Source organism: Miscanthus floridulus, chromosome 7 (assembly GCF_019320115.1).
Source record: "Miscanthus floridulus cultivar M001 chromosome 7, ASM1932011v1, whole genome shotgun sequence".
Taxonomy (NCBI): domain Eukaryota; kingdom Viridiplantae; phylum Streptophyta; class Magnoliopsida; order Poales; family Poaceae; genus Miscanthus; species Miscanthus floridulus.
Genome location: NC_089586.1, coordinates 8,305,319 through 8,315,414, shown reverse-complemented (window position 1 = coordinate 8,315,414; position 10,096 = coordinate 8,305,319). Strand labels below are relative to the sequence as shown.

At 47.8% G+C, this 10,096-nt stretch overlaps 1 pseudogene; it reads left to right on the top strand.

Moving 5' to 3' along the window:
* Positions 1 to 241: 241 nt before the first annotated feature.
* LOC136462476 (aspartyl protease family protein At5g10770-like) lies at positions 242 to 2,275 on the top strand (annotated as a pseudogene).
* The last annotated feature ends 7,821 nt before the right edge of the window (positions 2,276 to 10,096 follow it).

Below are 10,096 nucleotides of genomic sequence, written 5' to 3'. Positions count from 1 at the left end.
TTAGCGCAGTCAGAAGTTGACTGGATTGGTTTTGATGTCTAGCTGTAGCGATTAATGATGAAGAGATAGATTGATGAAGTAGCACCTAATATATAGTTATCTGTCAATGATACCCGGTCATAAATAATGCCGGGGCACCCTCTATATAAGCAGGTGCATTCTGAAGCGGCAACCCTGCATCTCTGATATCTCAGCTCCTGCAGCATTGCCTAGCAAAGTGGCAAGCAAGGAACCGCAAGCCATGGCCTCTGTTCCGAAGCTTCTTCTCCTGAGCCTCCTCTTTTTTCTCAGCTTGCTCACGCAGGTGATGATGGCAGCTACAAGGTTCTGTCCTTCGGCTCTCAGTCTCGGAGGACCAATAAGGCTATCCGCACTCGTCGACCTCTATTTTTATCTCTAAAAAGAAATATTCTATCCTAGTCATCAAGATTCTCTACTCTATACTCATTTCTTCCGCACCCGTGTTATCTCTATCCCATACTCTATATCTACTATTCCATATTTTATTCCCCTCCCTCTTCCTTTCTCTCTCTCCCTAACACTCTCTTTTTTTGCTACAGTGTTGCTACAGTGTTTAGCGTGGTTCACTCGCGCACGCGGTCTGGGGCGCGTTCCTGTAGCGCCGGTACGCTGCCGGGGCCTTTGCAGGCGCGCGGTACGCTACCCCTAGCGTACCGGCCGCTTTAGCGCTCTGCGCTGCGGTCAGCCTAAGTCCGTCTGTTCCTCGGAGTCCAAAGGTGCAGTACTGTCCGTGCACGCACCAGCAGTTTCCTTTCCTTCCACTCGGTTGATTATTTTGTGCACAGTTTTACTAATATATGACAATCGATCGTTTCCCTGCTTGCTTTGATGGTTCCGTCCCAGAGGTTCGGTCGTCGTCCGGTGCCGCCACGGTGCCGTTGCATCACCGTCACGGCCCATGCTCGCCGTTGCCGACCAAGAAGATGCCAACTTTGGAGGAGAGGCTCCACCGCGACCAGCTCCGAGCTGCCTACATCCAGCGGAAGCTCTCCCACAGCGTCAAGAAGGGCGGCCGCGGCGGCGCTGGTGGTGACGTCCAGCAATCGCACGCCACGACCGTGCCGACGACCCTGGGCACCTCCCTGAACACGCTGGAGTACTTGATCACCGTACGCCTGGGCTCGCCGGGCAAGTCCCAGACCATGCTCATCGACACCGGCAGCGACGTGTCATGGGTGCAGTGCAAGCCGTGCTGGCAGTGCCACTCCCAGGTGGACCCACTCTTCGACCCCAGGTCGTCCCGCACCTACTCCCCGTTCTCCTGCAGTTCCGCCGCGTGCGCGCAGCTCGGCCAGGAAGGCAACGGCTGCTCCAGGTCCCAGTGCCAGTACATTGTCAGGTACGGCGACGGCTCGGTGGGCACGACCGGGACCTACAGCTCCGACACGCTCGCGCTGGGCTCCAACACCGTCGTCAGCAAGTTCCAGTTCGGGTGCAGCCACGTGGAGTCGGGCTTCAGGGACGACGACCACACCGACGGGCTCATGGGGCTCGGCGGCGGCGCGCAGTCGCTGGTGTCGTAGACGGCGGGGACGTTCGGCGGCACGGCCTTCTCGTACTGCCTACCGCCGACGCCGAGCTCCTCCGGGTTCCTCACGCTCGGCGCCGCCGGAACCTCGGCCGGCTTCGTCAAGACGCCGATGCTCAGGAGCCAGGACCCCACGTTCTACGGCATGCGCCTTGAGGCCATCAGGGTGGGCGGGAGGCAGCTCAGCATCCCCACCTAGGTCTTCTCCGCCGGGATGACCATGGACTCCGGCACGGTCCTCACGCAGCTGCCACCGACGGCCTACTCGGCGCTGTCGTCGGCGTTCAAGGCCGAGATGATGAAGCAGGGTTACCCGCCGGCACCGCCAAGCGGCGGCATCGTCGACACTTGCTTGGACTTGAGCGGCCAGTCCAGCGTCAGGATACCGGCCGTCGCGCTAGTCTTCTCCGGGGGCGCCGTTGTCAACCTCGACGCCAGCGGGATCATGCTGGACAACTGCCTCGCCTTCGCGACCAACGGCGACGACACCTCTGGCTCCTGGGGCATCATCGGCAACGTGCAGCAGCGGACGTTCGAGGTCCTGTACGACGTTGGCCGGGGCGCCGTGGGCTTCAAGGCTGGGGCGTGCTAGCCTGCTGATATATATCGTGATCGGCGAAGGACGTCGTTGATATATTTATCTTTGTGATTGCAATTATCTTTTCTTTTTTAGAATTGTTAATTTAATTATCTTGGTGATTGCAATAACGTGATGCAAGTGTGCAAATTAACTACGGCCCAAAAGATTGATAATTGTAATTTCTCCTGATTGATATATTTATTTATTAATGATATATTATGTTTCTCTTCGCGCGTGATTGGTACTAACTATGACCTATATGCCAATATGTTTATTTATTTATGGTATATATATACATACTGTATATGGACACTTGAAAATTGTTTCATCATGCGCCACTCCCACGGTCCCACCTGCCCAAGGCCACGACCGGGCATTCCTCCATGGCACGGCAGGCGAGGGGTCGTGCGAGGTCCCCCGAGCGGCGGTGCGGGTCACCGCCGGGCCCCGCGTGCGGAACACCAGTGGCGGAGGGGCCCAAGCAGCGCAGACGACAGCGCAATCGACTATCGTACATGCCCCTTCGCCGCGGGAACCAGGCAGGCCGTCCACCACCAGCAGGCCAGGGGTTTATGACGGTGGCGGCGAGCAAGGGGCTCCGTCCTGCGCACATCAACGCATGCAGTCCGCTGGAGAGCTGCGGGCCGGACCGGGAGCCAGGCTATCCACTAGCAGACTGAAATGCAATACCTTAGCTATATGAGAACCTGGGTCACCGATTCGTTTCCAAATCGGTTTTTGACATGGGAAACTTGAAAAAACGTGTTTTGGAGTTGTTTACTACTGGGATAAGACCACATCTCTCTCTATATATACGAGAGGATCATGACCGATTGCCACCCCTCTCTATATATACGAGAGGATCACGGCCGATTGAGGATCTCAACATCCAATCGTCAAAAACACACTAATACCTCTCTTTACCCTCTTTTCCCATCGATATATCTCTTCTTCTCATCCTTCGTCGGTGTTGCATGGCTGGAGGCTCGACGACGACGTCCTAGAGCAGTCAGGCCGGCTGGCAGCCCATAGCCGCCGCGTACCCCGACGGGGTCCCTCCTAGGCGTGTGGGGTTTCGGTTCTCAAGAGACCTCACCGGCGTATCTTGCGTATCGTGCTCCCGGCGAGGCTACTCCGGCGACGTGTCTTGCTTATCACGCTCATCGCTGGAGGCACAGGATCCGGGTGTAGACAAACCATAGGCGCCGGCCGACCCTAACGTCAGCTAGGCCCTACATTGAGCAAACTAGCTCCGGTGTGGTGACTCAACTCGGCGTCAACAAATTGTCAATCCGTCAAAGGCGTTCGCTTGAGCCCGGAGAAGCATCCTTCACAAATATGGCTCGGCTCACAACCTTCAGCACCAGAGAGTGCAAGGCAGGCCTAGGAAACCTTCTGTGCTGCTGTCCAGTGACCCGATTCACTGTGCGTACAGTGGGTCAGCAAGAAGTTCTTCCACCACCGCTTTTTGGTGGTACATTTTTTAGAGTTCTCTCTTAAATTTAAGTTGTCAATCCCTACTCACTGGTTTCGATTAATGGAGTAGCGATGGTACATGTCGTGTCTAGTAGCGAGATGGCTACTTGGGACCTTAGTCCCATGGACTATGTACTCTATTCTCAGTAATCAATTTATTTGATGAGTCATAAAAAAACCCACAATTTTTAATGCATAAATCGTACTCACTCCGTTCACAAATATAGTGCATTCTAGTGTTTAGAATTTGTCCACACTCTAGACTTGGGCCATATTGTTGACAAATTTAGTAATTTGGCCCTTGATTAGATTGACGGTTTCCTTATTTACTGGTCACAGATTTCTTGTTTAGTAGAAAGACATATTAATTCGGTGGTATGATATGAGAGTCTTTTCCTCTATCCCTTAATATGTCCTAAAAAGTCTAGAATGCACTATGTTTGTGAATGGAGGGAGTATTTATCAAAGGTGCCATGAGAAATCAGACGAGATTGGCAAGGATGACGTCGGACCTAACGAGGCAACCAAGTTACCTTCTTCGTAGAATTGAGTAGCTGAAAGACTCCGTATATATATACACGAATCTGTACACCTAAACGGGACTTGCATTGATGGACGGCCACATATCAAGAATAGTGACTATGAATGTTGGAATGTCGCTATCACTATGTTATTTTTTTTATAATTCAAAGGGAGGAGTCCTTTAAACCGTCATGGCAAACATTCTTAGGGCTCTAGAGGCTCCATAGAATCCGCGGCGGTAGGGGAGGGGGGGGGGGGGGCTTGAGCCCCCCACTGCCCCCTACCCCTTTACTTTGCTTGACTAGAATATATCAATGTCACTCGACCTCTCGGTTATATTTAAACATTTACTCTGCTCCTCAACTATAATATGTCAATGTCACTCAATCTCTTGGTTATATTTAAACATTTACTTTGCTTGACTACGATATGTCAATATGTCAATGTCACTCCGTGATTATTATTTTTATTGTGTGATGCAGTTGACTACGAGTCACGCTCACTGTTGATGCAGGTGACAACAACTATTTGGACTGAATAAATCGTACTGTTGATCGCCTGGAATGGATAGTGTCGGACCCAGATCGGAAGAGGAGCAAGTTAAAGTTAGCCGAGAACTGAGCGGTGGTGTGAGTCCTGCCCGCCCGCGTTCGAAGCCTGGCTTCGACGCCGGTGTCTCATCGGAAACAGTAGTTTTCTAAATAATTTCGGTTGTCTCTCGCGTAGATATGCCATAATGGTCAAGTGACGTGCCCGTCATACTCAGAGTCTGGTGATCTTCGAGTATCTCTCAGCTGCGTTCGATGTCTAGGTATAGTTGTAGGTTTGTTCGTATACCGTGTGTGAGGTGTGCGTATGTATGGTGGTATGTGTCTGTATCCGAACAGATTCTACGGCTGTACTTAAGACGAGAGAAAAAAAAAAGTTAAAGTTAGCCTCATCGGGTCCGACATGCATCATCCCTGCCAATTAATCTTGTCTGATTTCTGACGACACCTTTGATAAATACGATTTATGCACTAAAAATTGTGGTTGCCTGCTAGAATGTGTCACGCTATAGTAGCGTGGACGACGAAAAAATCTCTACGACCTGACACGCCCGCAGGACGTGGCTTGGTAAAGTGTACGACGGCGAGACCCAGCGACGAACATGGATGAGCTTGATAGAGGTGGGACATTTTTTGGGAATTTTACCAGGATTTAATTTATAGAATCTATTTAATCCTGCATACAAGAAATTAAGCTTTTCTATATTCAAAAGCTAGGTAAATTCGGATTGGCAACTATTTGGCTTGATCTTGAGGCCAGATCTATTAGCATCGATGGGTTTGGATTATTTTTTGTAGTATTTTTGGTGATTTTATTTATGGAATTTTTTTTATCTCTACACATACTATATATGGCCAACAGCCTGGCACGGCACGGGCCCGTGCCAGCACGGCCCGATAGCCAACGGGTCGGCACGGCACGCCGTGCCTCACGGGCCGTGACTCATAGGGCCACGGACCTGGCCTTCGGCCCAGGCACGGCCCTATGGGCCGATTTTCGTGCCGGGCCGACCCGCGAAGCACGACCAGAATCACGGGTCGTGCCAGCCCGCGGCCTGTTATCCTTTACATTCACAGAATCACAGTTTCACAAACAGATAACAGTTCACAGTTTCATAATTCATACATTCACAGTTCACATCAATACATCATCATAGTTTCTTACATTTACAAAATCAAAGTCCAAAACTTGTCCGATACAGTTACATTTTCATACATTCACAGAATCGAAGTCGAAATATCCGATACATTCACATATCACAGTTTTATACATTCACTGATTCACAGAATCAAAGTCCAAAGCCGATAGACAACAAAAATAACCAAAATAAGCTGTTTAGTGCAATGCTGCCTCGTTAAAAACCTTTATAAGTAAAACTCACCTTTGTGATAAACCCTAAAAAGAAAAAAGAGTGCAGCCAGCTCTTAATTAACCATTGTTCAAATGATAGACAAGACTTTCACAGTCACACACACCCTTTCACAGTCACATATCACACACACACACTCAGGAGGCAAGTCTCAACCTCAGTACCTCACTAAGTACCAAGAGCACCACCAGCAGGTCCATCTTCATCAAGGTACAAGTTTTGGAATGAGTCTTCAAGTTCTTGGTTGTCAACAGCATGATGTTCCATTTTTTCTCCTAACTCCCAGTCCTTTAAGCAGGTCAACATCTCCACAGTCTCTGGTGACAAGCGTCGCTGCCGTTCCTCAATTATCCTACCTGTCAAACTAAAACAAGATTCTAAAGACACAGTAGATACAGGAACTGATAGGATATCTCTAGCCATTATAGACAGGATTGGAAAGGTTAGCTTGTTGTCACGCTGAAAGCATCTAGGCCCCTAATTGAGTTTCGGTGATTAATGACAATACGTTATTACTGTGACTAACATATGTTTTGCAGAGACAATTAAGTTAGGTCACGGTAATGGCGATCGATTGGGCAATCAAGGTGGTCATGCCCCTACGATGAAAATCGTTTCGGTTTTCAAAGGATGGACGACAAGATTAAGGATGTGCTAGTTCTAAGTGTCGATTGGAGTTGGAGAGACACTTAGAGTAGTTTAGGACTTTGTTTTTCCTTTGGCTGTACTATTAAGGGGGGTATGAACGGGTAGCTTGACCTAGGTGAGTCTAGTGAGTTAGATGTGGTGCACACTTGTTAAAACTAGCACTAGGTAGCTCCAAAACAGTCCTTTGATCCAATGGAGCAAACTTTATTCACATATGATCGAGAGTTGAAAGTGAATGGAGGGTCAAATACTGATCGGATGCTGGCTCAGGGTCCGGTCAGTTCATTTGATCAAGGTGAAAGCGTCTAGAAGTGACCGGACGCTGTGAGGTCAAGTGACCGGACACTGTGGGCCAGCGTCCGATCGACTCCAGTAAGGTCCCAAAGAGGGAGAATCCTGATCGGACGCGTTCGGTCAATGCTGACCAGACACTGATCAGGTTCCGGCTACTGACCGTACGCTGCTCAGCAAGTGACCGGACGCTGGGGGTCTAGCGTCCGGTCGATATCAGTAAGGTTCCAGTGAGGGGAAAATGTGACCGGACGCATCCGGTCAGTGCTGACCAGACACTGGCCAGCGTCCGGTCAACACTTAACCACTGGAGTTCGGGGTGTACTGACCGGAGCGTCCGGTCAACATGACCGGAGCGTCCGATCACCCCGCAGAGGCACATAACGGTTTGTTTTTTTAGCCGGTGTTATAAATACAACCTCCACTCGTGTGTGGGGGTACTTTTGCTCATTCCAACAGCTGAGAAACACCTTAGAGAGTGCCAAGAAGAGCAAGATCCTAGTGAGGTGATTGAGATTTGAGAATCCCAAAGAGAGCCCTCATTAGTAAAGCAAGAGTAGCAAAGTGTGCATCCACCCTTCTCATTAGGCTTGTCGTGGTCAAGTGAGAGTTCGTGCTTGTTACTCTTGGTGATTGCCATCACCTAGACGGCTTGGTGGTGATTGGGAGTTTGGTGATCATCCGACGTAGCTTATGGGTGACCCAACTCAAGTTGTGAGCGGTTGTGGGTGATTTACTGCGACGGAGTGTCAAAGAATCAACCCGTAGAGAGCACTTGATCCTTGCGCGGATCAAGGGGGAGCTATACCCTTGCGTGGGTGCTCCAACGAGGACTAGTGGGGAGTGGCGACTCTCCGATACCTCCGTAAAACATTGCCGCGTTCCTTCTCTTCTCTTTACTTTAAGCATTTACTTTGAGCAATTCATTACTTGTTATTTACATTCCTAGAATTACCATGCTAGAGTAGGTTTGGAACTTAGGGTGCTAAACTTTTGTGCATTAGATCAATAGAAACATTTTTTAGGCACAAGGGGTTAATTGGGCTAACCATAGGTTTTGATTATTGCAAACAAATTTGTAATTAGCCCAATTCACCTCCCCTCTTGGGCATCTTGATCCTTTCAATTGGTATCGGAGCCTCATGCTCACATATTTAGGCTTAACCGCCTAGGGCAAGATGTCTCATGGGGATGGACCTCCTCCTATCTTTGAGGGAGATGATTTTCCTTATTGAAAAATTCACATGGAGGCGTATCTAGAAGCTCTAGATGTTGGTATTCTTAGAGCCACCTCACAAGGCTTTCTAAAACCTTGGGATGCTACTCACCTACAAGGCGATGAGGTGAACTACGAGAAGTGGAATGCAAAGGCTCAAAATACCATCTTTAGAGGCCTTTGCAAAGATATGTTCAATTGGGTGAGGAACCACAAAGATGCCCATGCACTATGGTCGGACGTTTGTGCGTTCCATGAGGGAACTAAGAGTGAGCGTGAGGAACGCTATCATCTTATCATGAAAAAGCTCAACTCTTTTGAAATGCTTCCTAAAGAATGTGCTAATGAGATATATTCATATTTGAATGTTCTTGTAGAGAAAGTCAATGGGCTTGGACTCACTCAAATGCAACCATCTGATGTTGTAAGAAAGATTTTGAGTGTGCTCCCCATTGATAAATATGGGTATATTGTGACCGTGCTTCATTAAGGTGATCTTTCCAGCGCTACACCGACACAAATCTTATAAAAGATCAATGCTCATGAGATGTACATGCACATCACACCAGAAGATGGCTCATCCTCTACCAAGAAGAAAAATAAGGACTTAGCATTCAAAGCTAGTCAAGAGAAGGGTAAAGCAAGACTTGAGTATGAGAGCTCAAGTGATGATGAAGTTGATGATGAAAGTCTTGCTCTCATAGTGAAGAAGACCGCCAAGATGCTAAAGAAGCTCAACAAGAGTGGCATCAAGTTTGATAGCAAGAAGAAGAAGTTCTTCACTAGTTCTAGAAAGAAGCCAATCTTCAAGATGGATTGCTTCAATTGTGGAGAACTTGGTCATCTAGCACACCAATGCACTAAGCCCAAGAAAGACAAGTTCAAGAACAAATATAAGGGCAAGAAAGATGACTCAAGCAATGAAGAAGAAGAGAAGAAGAAGAACAAGCCATACAAGAAGAGAGATGGCAAGAAGAGGGACTTCCACAAGAAGAAGAAGAGTGGAAAGGCATACATTGTCGGTGATTGGCTCACGAACATTGATTCATCTAGTGTCTCATCTGATGATGATAGTGACAACAAGAAGGTGGCCGCAATTGTTATCAACTCTTCATCATCTTCATTGCCACCACCGCCATCATCCTCTACACACCTATGCCTTATGGCTAAGGGTGACCGCAAGGTATCTAATAATGATGATAGTAGTGATGATGAGCATGCTAGTGATGATGATAGCGATAGTGATGATGATGAATATGAATCACCTTCTTATGATGATCTTGCTAGATTGCTAAAACAATACACTAAGATCATTATAAAAACTAGAGCTAAAAATGAAAAGCTAGAAGCTAAAAATGACTCTCTTTTAGCCAAATGTAATATAGCGGAAAAGGCTAGTGTTGAGCTTAGAGAAGCAAATGATGCTATATCATCCAAACTCAAGGAGCTCAAATCTTCTAAGAAAGAGCTTAAAGAAAAACATGATAAACTTGAGATGACACATAATGAGCTCATCACTAGCCACAACAAGCTAAGAGAAGAATATACTACTCTTAAGGTTAATCATGATAATTTTGTTATTGCTCACGAATTCTTATCCAATGAGCCATATGATGCTACTAACAATGTTGTTAAGATTGATATAGCTACATCATGTGATGACTTGATCATTGAGAGCGTTGAGCAAAGTTCTAGTAGCAAGGGCAAGCAAGTGGTTGAGGCCGATGATTATGATGAGTTTGTCAAGCTCAAGAATGATAATGCAAAGCTCAAGAAAGATCTTGAAGAGATCAAAAGCCACAACACCATTGTGCTAGAAACTCTTAATCATGATGGTGAGTTGATGCTTGAAAATGAGAAGCTCAAAGAAGAAAACAAGAAGCTCAAGGAAGAGAA